The sequence below is a fragment of the Aegilops tauschii genome, chromosome 1 (assembly GCF_002575655.3).
Source record: "Aegilops tauschii subsp. strangulata cultivar AL8/78 chromosome 1, Aet v6.0, whole genome shotgun sequence".
Classification (NCBI taxonomy): Eukaryota; Viridiplantae; Streptophyta; class Magnoliopsida; order Poales; family Poaceae; genus Aegilops; species Aegilops tauschii.
This window is the reverse complement of record NC_053035.3, coordinates 38,368,931-38,380,154: the sequence shown is the minus strand read 5'-3', so window position 1 is coordinate 38,380,154 and position 11,224 is coordinate 38,368,931. Positions and strand designations below refer to the sequence as shown.

Below are 11,224 nucleotides of genomic sequence, written 5' to 3'. Positions count from 1 at the left end.
CGCCGGGCATGACAAACGCCGATTGGAGGGTAGAAGTACAGCGACGGGAGGCCGTCACCGCCGACCGGCGGAACAGGGCCTTCGCCAAGAAGGCCCGTGACAACGCGGCTACGGGTGCCGCTGCCGCTTCCGCGGACCAGGCCGAGGCCGAGGCGGCACGCGCGGGGATGATGAATCCTCCCGGCAACCACGCGCCGTACGCGCCCTGGGGTCAGCAAGGTGTCGGGTCTCTGACGCCGCAGCCATGGGGATCGCCGGGCTACGCCGACGGGGACGTGCACGGTGGGTTCAACCCAAATGTCACGTTCCCCCATGGACACCCGGCCCAGCGCACGCCCTCGCCCGCCGGTCAAGGAGACATACAAGCCGGACGCGCCGGCTTCGGGCACGTCAGAAGGGCGGCCGGACGGCAACAAAGGTGCCAAGAAGGGGAAACACGCCGACGCGGCCACCGCTCGCGTGCAGGAATCCATCCATCACTGCCTCGCCGACGCACAGGCCCGGGCCGTCTTTCGTGAAGAGAAGACCGAGGCGCGGTGGTCGGCGTTGATGTCGACAAGCGCCGTCAAGCTCGACCTACTCCGGACCAACGTCGCCGTGAAGAAGAGGAACACCGACCTGGCTTTCCTGCTGGGCGGGGCGGACATGCTCCAGAGCACCGACGAGGCGGTCAAGGCGTGGTACAGGGCGCATGTCGGCCTCATCCTGGACCAGCTTCCCTCGACGACGCCGCCCACGCCCACGCCCACGACGACGCCGCCCACACCCACGCGCACGCCGAAGCCGCCAACAAGCCCGACCGATGATGCCGCCGAGACTGCCCACAGCGCAGAAGCCACCCGCCAAGCACAGAGACCCCGTCAAGCCCGCGCACGCCGACTCCGCCGACGCCGGAGGCCGACCTCGCCGTTTGATGCACGTTTCTGTTCTGATTTTTGTACGCCAAACTCTTCATCGATCGCCGATCACCGCTTGATCGCCGGATTGTGGCGTTTATTTTTGGGCGCGGGAATGAACTACGTTTGAATTTGCCAAGGCTGGGGGGGGGCCTGGGGCCGTGGCTGGGAGCTAGGCCGCCCCCAGGGGCCGAACTAGCGCCGGCTCGCCCCCAGGGCGCAGTTTTTCGGCGCCCTGGGGGGCCGAACGGCTGGAGATGCTCTAAGCTTCGGCCGGCGCGCCGGCCCCAAACGTTTTTCTTTGAAGGTAAAAGCACCCCAGGTACCCTAACTTACAGAGAATGTAATGTTTTAGTCCCAAACTTGCAAAATGCAACTCCACCATACCCCAACTTGTACTAGATGCGACGATTTGGTCCTGGGCCTATCACAACGCAACAAGTGGCAGCCAGATGGGTGGACCAGCCTTCGCCTACACTTTTGCAAAAAATACCCTGCCATCTTGTCTAATTAACCCGCGCTACATGGTGAACAATCAGCGTTCGGTGGTTGGACTAAAATTTTCTGTATCGATCCTTTGGATGGGAGCACCATCAGTAGCACCTCCCGTGCAAATGGGCATCAAGAACTACAGAATCTATTCTATGAAAAGAACATAAGTCCAGTTTGATTTGATTCCTTACCTCAAGAACCTTCTCCATTATGCCCATGTCCAAAATGACCGGCTTGAGTCCCACTCCATTTGCAGTGATTAGGTGAGGCCCTGCAGATTGGTTCAGTTAGCAGCATGAGTATATAGAAACTAAAAGAAGAAGACTACATCATTTACAGAGAGCCCGATAGGCTACTTGGCTTGCCACCATTCAGAATATTTGCTTGGGCGGCAGGTTCAACTCCATAGATCTTCGCATTGGGATTCTTCTCCTTGAGGTACTTGCCGACGCCGGTGACAGTACCGTCACTGCCGATCCCCATGCTATAAACAATTGGACAAATGCTAATTTGCTATAAACACTAAAGTTTGCACAAGACAATACTGGATGGAAATTAGCACTGAAAGCTTTAGTGTGCACCATGCCAATATATTTATCTACGGGTAATTGCAAGTGGCAACGTACTCCTCATGGTTCCTGAGTTAACTGCCTGCTGCATGATTTCCGAGTTGTACAAGGACTATTCACTCCGTAATTTAGCAAACACGTGTCTGTAACTTCAACCATCTCTAGTGCATGATAACATTCAAGTGATGAGCCAGTGCACCTGAAGAGCTCATATAATGTAAGTTTCTCCAAAAAATATACATTGCATTATTTATGTATTTAACATTTCAACTGTTTGTAGAATTAACTAATTCAGCTATACTAGTACAAAATAAAAGAAGTGCACACCACGATCTGTTTTATTTCCTTGCAGCTAGAAGCAAAGGGTTCTCAAGAAATAGTGTCACTAACTGGAACTGCAACTGGAACTCAAAACATAGTTATGTAATTCTGTATTTTTTAACAGTATAGATAAATTTGATATACGCAGAAACTATAATGTCACGGAAATATCACAACTGTAATTTAATCATTTCCCCTAGTTTCTGCATGCAGCAGGTAAATGACAATTTCAACAACAACTTCGACTGAATGGAATGGGAATTGTTTTGTGCAAAACTATAATGATCAGTACACTAACAAAGATGATAAAAAATGGAGCATGAAAAACACGATTTGTCAGACCATGGCAGTTCAGCAGTGAGAACACAATCAGATTGGAAGAACATATTGAGCTTAGTAGCTTACCTTTTGCTTCTACGATGAACCGGCCATCTTTGTGGCCTTGTGGGTCGTACTGGAAATTTCAGCATTGATCCTTTCGACCATCAGCTTCAGTAGCACATATACTTTCCCGCGCATATTCTAGCAGCCAAGGCTGTAGTGGCGGAGTGAGCATAGAATCAATAAGGCAAACGGATTTTATTTCACCTTTGACAACTGGCTAAAGTACATAATGAACCATACAATCCGTTATTTTACAGGATGAACGACAGATTGCCGGCAAACACTAACAGCATAACGAGAAGCGACAAGACTTAACAAACTTAGGAGTGACTCGATTCCTTTTACAACTAGTATTGGCCAAGGAGCACGGCTGCTTAGAGCTAAAACAGCTGCTCTAAGCAAACAAAGCAGTAGAACAAGAACTTGACTGAAGAACATTCCCAAAACTGATCCATAATAAGCAGCTAGCTCAGAGGCTTCATGGTCTGGAGCAGAGAGGACAAATCCATCTCGTGCAGGCAAACCTGCGAGATGTAGGCCGTATCGCTGCGGTGGTAGACGACAACCGCCTCTTTTGTGGCAACTGGCAAGGTTGAGGCAAATGAGGCCAACTCTACCGACATATAAGATGACAGTGCCACTCCTCAGACCGAACCCCTCAAACTGAACTGAAGCCGTGCTCCCATCAAAAGGATCGATGTTGAAATTTTCAGTCCAACCACCGAACACTGATCGTTCACCCTCTAGCGTGGGTTAATTAGACAAGATGGCAGGGTGTTTTTTGCAAAAGTGCAGGCAAAGACCAGTCCACCCACCCGGCTGCCACTTGTCGCGCTGTGATAGGCCCAGGACCAAATCGTCACATCTAGTGCAAGTTGGGGTATGGTAAAGTTGCATTTTGCAAGTTTGGGACTAAATCATCACATTCTCTGCAAGTTAGGGTACCTGGGGTGCTTTTACCTCTTTTCTTTGATTATTGCGGTCTACAAAGTCTAGTATGGCGAGGGCATTTGTAGGTGTCGTTCTTTTCTGTTGGTTTAGTGCAATTTTCAAGCTCTTTTACCGGCCGTTCTACACCAAGTTGTCTATCCATTGTCGTTCCACTCCTTCGTGCGAAGTAGCCCCCCCCCCCCCCCTGCGCTGCCGTCATTGCCCTTGGCAAAGCCCTTTCGATTGCGAGTAGCTTTCCAGTTAGCTCTTCAATTGAGAGCGTGCTCAAGTCCACCAAGGTTCCGATGGAGATGGCCATCTGCGAGTACCTCGCCGGCACGACGCGCGGTCATTTCCTCACCACGCTCCCGTCGCCGATCTCGTCTCCGAGCACTTGCAGGTTAGTGACGACCCCGGAGAGTGGAGTGAAAAGTCCTAGATGGACTCACCGTCCTTAACGTCAGTCGCCAGGTTATCAATTCCCGGCGCAGCTTATGTGCCTTGGCCTCCCTGGCGCGCTCGACAACGACGCGAATCGTCCGCACGACGTTCCAGGCATCCCTGGCATTGTTCTTGACGACGATGACGCGCAACATCTCCGGTGGAACGGACTGCAGGATCACCGTGAGGGTATTCCTTTCCTCTCGATCGAATCTAACATCGTGCTTCATGGGATCCCAGATCCCTTGCGCCTGCATTTTGGCGTGCATTAAGGTTGGCCACTTGGTGTAGCATGTCCGGGTGAGCATTGGGTACGACGAAGAGCCGACGTGCTCCTTCACCGTGTGTTGCACGATATACATCTCCGTGCCACGCCTCGTCCTGCTCCATCTGTGGTTCACAACCCACAGTCGTGGCTGAGTGTCCGACCCGGCGCCCTGTGTCGCTATCGCCTCCACCGGGTTCTGCCATCATCGCCCATGGCCCCTGGACCTAGCTTGAGGCTCTGATGCCACATGTTGTTGTCGACGACGATCACCAGAGTTTAGGCAGAGAGAAACTAGTGAGAGAGATGTAGGGTTTTCGTGACATGTCAAACTTACTGCTTTTCTCCTACCTCCTTTCTTATTTGTACTTCGATTATAGAAGGGAAAAAACCTGCCTAAGCCAAGCCGGTCATGCCATCCCACGATGCTCGACGTGAGCTAGGTGCGCTCACCTAACGCGATCCATCCCATGACTAGATCAAGTGTGCGCCTAATCAGCTAGCTAACTAAATAACAGGAAAAAATAGCTCAACCAAGTCGTGTACAGTTACATGGCCTAGCCGTTTATTCTGCTAACTGAAAAATCTAACTGAAGAAATTTATGCAGCAGGGCTATAGGTCAACAGACCCACCGACATTGAGTCCATTGAGGGTGCTTCAAGAGAGATCCGAATCAACCAGAGTCCAAACACTTCGCGCCATGTTGCACTCTAGTAATGAGTGGCGTCGATTATCCAGCAAGTTCTCTAAATTTGGCCCGTCGCGGATGGCACCATATTGTTCTGATTTCTCACGTCCCCGGTTGGCAGTGAGGACCTCGCTAACCTCCATGTGAAAACGTGCAGTTTGCCAGGTACCTTACCTCCCCAAAGCTCCATGCGAGATGTGTGATTCCTCCTTCCTCTTTCTCGTTGAAGACATGAAAAGAAATATCCTTTTTTTGCGTTAATTCAGGCATTAGTTGCGGTTGGATGACACAGGATTTAGCTCCTGGTACTTTTGTCTACATTTCTTGTTTGGATTAGAAATCAATCCCCGTCCTGATAGGGGTAGAAAATACCCCTAACGAACCATCTTATCTTTACCTTCCAACCAAGCCCTTTTAGTCTAGCTACACACACAAAAACTTATCATTGGAAACGTGATTCACACGTGTGTCCAATAATCTTTCCGGTATACTTATAAAATTTCGCATGTTCTGTACACATATCACGGAGCCCTTGATATAATAGTAATGGGCGTGCAAAAGAACATATCAGTAAGTCTATGAGAAGCTCACCGAGCACACAAATGCTCTATGGCATTGTAAGTATCGAAAAATTAGAACCCTTTCTGAAATGGAGGCTTCTCAGAGCTTAGGCACTCTTGGCCGTTGGATCAGATTTCCTCACACACTATGTCTATTCGATCTCGCGATGGGAAGATCCAGGCCGTTGGATCAAACCCCAGAATTGTATAAATGAATAGTGATTTTTTTTCTTACTTCCCGAATTAGGCCTTATCTATTTGACATGTGGGGCCCATAGTTCGTGGGACATGTGAAAGTGCATCTAATCCACTGAGTGGTTTTGGTAATTCATGTCAATATATATATAGATGAAAGTGAAGTCCTCAAAATACTAAGGATAAGTATTGGATCAAGCCTCAAGACTCACCCTTTTTATATTGAACTGATCAAATATCACCTTGAGTCCATAGCTATGTTGATACTATCAAAAGGGGATGAGGTTGACAAGATGAGTTCATTGCTCAAAGTGCTCAGAGATCAAACTCCAAAAACATCAGTTACTTTCACAATGCCCACTATATTATTCCTAGATACTCCACTCGGAACCACCGAACACAATCCAGTTAGAGTCACCGATCAAACAAGATGTATCCGTTGTCCTAAACCCTAAGTTGATTCGGTCTCACCAAGATTTTTCCATTCAGACTCACCAAAGTCACTGTGCCAACCTTCTGTTACCCACTAAAAATCGTTCAAAATATCCTATCAATTTTAGCCAGCGTCACTGATGTGTTCACCAGTGCCGAGGTCATTCATCTCAGAGCCAACGATCTATTTCACCTGGTGTGACTGAGCTATCCAAATTTGCCACCTTTTGTACATATCGGTCTGACCGAGTCATTTTAGTTGGTCTCAGCGACGTGTGAAAAAGTGCGTGCAACATTTAGATCTCTGGTCATCACTATATATATCCCCACCCACTCCACCAGCGTCTCTCGAAGCAAACCCAACTCTTATCCATTTTTCGGAGAGAGAGCTCTAGTTCCTTGTGCTGATTTCAAAGGGATTCCACTCCACCCATTAATCCTCTGTAATCTACTCACCTCATTGCTTTCTACCTAAACCTCTCCTACCAAAGCCAAAAATCTGTGAGAGTATTTGAGTGTTGAGGAGATTATCTTTTAAAGCACAAGAGCAAGAAGTTCATCATAAATACCAACATCTATTACCTTTTGAAAGGTGGTGCCTCCTAGAACGACTAGGTGCGCTTGGAAGTCTCCAACCATTGTGGAGAAGCCAAGAAGTTCGTGAAGATCTACCCTAGTGAGCTAGTCCTTCGTGGCCATAAGTCTTGGTGGGAATGAGAATTTTACACGTGGAAAATCGACATTGGTTAGGGCTGTTAACGGGTTATCGGATCCAAACCCGCACCCAATAGCTTAATGGCGATCCGTTACGGTGGATGCCATGTGCTGGTTACCATTGACAAAAACACTTCCATGACGCACCATTTATCGTCATGGAAGTGGACACACATGAGATTCATGGACCCTCGTGGGTGTGAGCCCTTCTAAGACTTGATTCCTCCATGGATCTCGCAACCGAGATCTTCGTAATATTAGATCATTTGTGGATCTAAGCCTCCATCAACGTGGACGCACGATAGCATCACCTATCAAAACAACTCGTCAAAATCTTCATCGTGTCAACTTGTGTTTGCGATTCTCTCAAACATTACTTTCTACTTTACTTGCACTTGCATGTCCTTACTTTCCGCTGCCTATACTCTAGACTTGCATCTGTACAGTGCTCTTGTATTGCTTAGCTAAGTCCAAATCTGCTAAGAATTAAAATTGGGAAAATAGTCCTTTATTTTTTGCCAGTAGTCTATTCATCCCCCTCAAGACATACTTTCGATCCTACATCGTGTCTGTTGTGGCCGTGACTAGGAGAGTGCCTGCTACGTGTGTTTTTTAGTAGGATCGCTCGTGCCACTACATGTGAGTTCGGTGCCCCGCAGAGGGCATTCTTGGGATTTTGCATATCCTCACGCCACGTGGCTTCTACCAATTTGTTGCTTCGTCCCCAACCAGTGAGACAGCTAGGGTTTCTCTCCCGTCTCACTTCTCTGTCTCTCTCACTCGTGTCTTTCTTTCAATCTGCTCTCCACTGCCTGTTCTCCCCACCGACCCCGGCCAGCTCCGACTACCTGCGCCGCCGCCCTCTACTGGTACAAGGACACATCTGCCCCCTTCGCCGATACATCGTGCCCTTCAGCCGTTAGGGTCTCACGCAATCATCCGGCCACCTACCTTAAGGAGGAGGTGGAGGACGATCAACGACTCATTATGCCGCCATCCCGTGTCCTCGCCGGCAAATCAGGAGACGTGGTCTTGAAGAGGCGCTCCTGGAGCGAGGTAATATCCTTTCTTATCCCCTCCCCAACTCAGGCCCCAACCTGCTACCCCTCACCTCTCTACTTTGAAGTGATGGCGTTGCTCCAGTCGGGACATGAGGACATGTACACCGTTGTTGAGAGGCCACTCCAGCTCGCATAGACCGCCACCGTCCTGGAGGTACACCACCCGCCAACCAGCCTGCCATATCTCGCTTGTCTTTGTTTTCTCTCTCGGTCTGTTCGGTTCTGAGCTTTGCATCCTCCTGTGTGTTGCTAGATCCTCTACTGTCTTGTCGGGATGGTGAGGTCGCCAATGTTGGCCACGCTGCCACAGCTCAGGTCGCGGCTCTTCGTTACCCGGGGTATCCCCTCGAACTTTCCCGAGGTGTAGTGTTGTACCCTATGTTGTATGCGTATGTTCTTGTTGCGTGCATACCTAATCCTCTGCATCCTCTCGTTTTTTGGTTGGCTTTGCAGACCAGGACACACATTCTAGAGAGCTCCTTGGTCATCGGCTGGTCCATCACGAGGTATGTAACTTCACTAAGATCATGCATGCTCCTTGTAAGCTAGGGATTACAGTTCTTCAAATTAACTGTATTCAAGCCGCCAGACATCACTTTTGCTGTTAGGGTATTGCAATGCAAGGATGATTATAACATATGGATGTTGTTGTCCCAAAGTTGGATTTCAAGATACTCATGGCAGGAATTTCCCACAAGTGTTGTGGTTTAATTCACTATACTGCTAGTATTACGCGAGGAAGCCGTGTATCATCGGGGTGGTGCTGAGTGAACTACAAGTCAAAGGCTCTATTATGTGTGCATTATCTACTATTGTATATTTTTCAATCATGCACTCTGTTCTCTTAATGATTAACTGCAAACTAGATGAATTAGGGCAATAATGCTCATGTACTTGAACAGAACACTAGAAACTTGAATGTAAAGAACCTTTAAAGCAGGGAGATTACCTAGACATTATGATGCACATTGTTGTTATAACTCTTATAGGTTGCCAAAGTGATGGCATATGGTCCACGGTCTCTTAATGCACTGATTCTAATTATCTCATCACTTGATTGATATGAACGAATGGTAAATTCTGTAGCTTTTTATAGTTGTGGTGCAAGGCTGCAGGCTACATTTGTGACTGAGAGGGCAAGACTGGGGAGGCTGAGGAGGAGGAGACCAGAGAGCCATGACGTCGAGGTGGAAGGAGCCATGATCGCTGCTATCGACAACATGGTCACTTTGTCTGATTGGTTAGCCTGTCACTCTCGCTTCTCTTGCAGTCGTGCATCCCCAGGGCATGGGCGCCGATATGAATGACAAGGTTTCATATGGATGAGGGCGGTGATTTCGAACTGTCATAGTCGGTGTTGGAGGTGCTAGGGTTCGGCGTTGCTTGCACTTAGAATTCTTTTTCATACATTGGACTAAGATCAAATGCCAAACATACATGACCATAGTTGGGTAGTTTCGACGTCTTCAGACATGATGTGTCTATACAAGCGAATTGGACATTTCCTCGTGTGAAATCAAGCAACTTTATCTTTTCGTTCATTCAACGAACCCTGCCATCAATTATTATATGTTTGTGAGATGAAAAGACATTTGTCGCTCCCCGACAAAGGATGGTAAAGACTTTAAATATTCATCTTCTTATAGTATATCGTAATACTCGACTGTGACCATTACATGTTTCCTTTTCCATTACTTCTTCTGTCACTTTTCATGCCAATATCAAGGACCATCTCAATGAACCAGTTGAGGACATGATGATCATACTCAGTACTAGAGGTGCTAAGAGACAAGTTCGAATGATAATGTGTATGGATATGAGGGGCATAATAACAACCAATTGGTCAGGCTTTTTCAAGGCGGTAGGGATCAAGAATATCAGTTATGCGTCTTTGCCTTCAAGATTAAAAGGGGGGAACCATTGACACTATCTATACGCTTTAAAAGCCTATGGTACAAAATTACAAGTGCATTTTCTATGCAAAAACCATTCAGTTTTCATCTATCTCATGAACTATTCGCATTAGGTTCATATGGAATGGTACCCATGGAGTTAATCGACAAGGCATTTCGCAGTTGAACCAAGTTATATATTATTATGCCTAACTATGGCTTTGTAGTTTTATCATCTCCATTGCCACGGTGTCTGGCTTTGACTCACCTATGTTCCTGCTCTTACTACTTAACTTAATGCCAGCTATTTAGCTTTTGTAACCTCTTGAACGGATGTTGCTTGCTTGTTGGATAGATCGGATTTTACAATCCCATGACTGCTGAACTCGATGATGTCTTGCTTCTGATACAGAGTGAATGTTTTTTCTTCTCTTGAACCAGAAAATCAGTTTTCATTTTGAATACATGTACTAAACTCGCCTTCCTACTAACGCATCATACTGGTCGATTTTTACTCTGTTCGACACATCGTTGGGATGGGCAGTTACTGATCGAGTATCATGTGGCACAAGATGTGGTCACGACTGATCTAGTAAGTGGACGTAGAACCTAAACTATAATCCAGAGTTGCTTCCCAGATTGATAATTCCATGAAAACCAACGAGTTGGCTGAATTTGGTGGACTCCAATGTCTCAAAGGAAACAACATAGATGGTAAAACCCTTTCCAAACTGGAAAAGATGCATATCAATGGAATATCAAGCTATGCTCATGCACCTTCATCTCCGCCATCCAGCCACAGTATATATATGTATTGTTGACATCTCTTTTGGGCACACTATTTTCGTTTAGAGAGCACACTTTTAGTGTGAGTTGATCATTCGGGATGTTTACAGTCGCTGGGGATGAATGAGTTCGATGAATAGCATCAATCCATCAACTCATTTCACCCGTTTCTTGCTGATCAATGATGATGGTGTGACTTGCGTGGGCCAAGACCAAGTCCACAAGATATGTTTGAGCTGAGAGCGCCACATCCTTACACGGATTGAGTAGGGAGTTATGTTTTTTTTAGAAAAGGATGAGGACCCCTGGCCTCTGCATCTGGACGATGCATGCAGTCACTTTATTAATAATCCACACAAGACCTTACAAAGTCATACAACAGTAAGACTAAAGCCACCATCTAGGCAACATTTGTCGCTACTCCTATCCAGTTGATGAAGGGGTGCTGATAGTCTGGGCCTAATACCAAACCGACCTCGGTGCCAAACCTACCATCTAAGACCCGAGGTCCCCAATCAGTACGCCTGCCGGGTATGAGACACCCACCAGTCCGGCGCACTTCTCAACCAGGACGCCTGCCGGGTATGAGGCCGCCGC

At 47.6% G+C, this 11,224-nt stretch overlaps 1 long non-coding RNA gene across 1 annotated transcript; it reads left to right on the top strand.

Annotated features, from left to right (window-relative positions):
* The first annotated feature begins 7,520 nt into the window (after window positions 1–7,520).
* LOC109782758 (uncharacterized) lies at window positions 7,521–9,521 on the top strand. Its single transcript, XR_005761047.2, has 4 exons — window positions 7,521–8,103; window positions 8,203–8,310; window positions 8,403–8,455; window positions 9,046–9,521. It is a non-coding gene; the product is annotated as an uncharacterized lncRNA (long non-coding RNA).
* The last annotated feature ends 1,703 nt before the right edge of the window (window positions 9,522–11,224 follow it).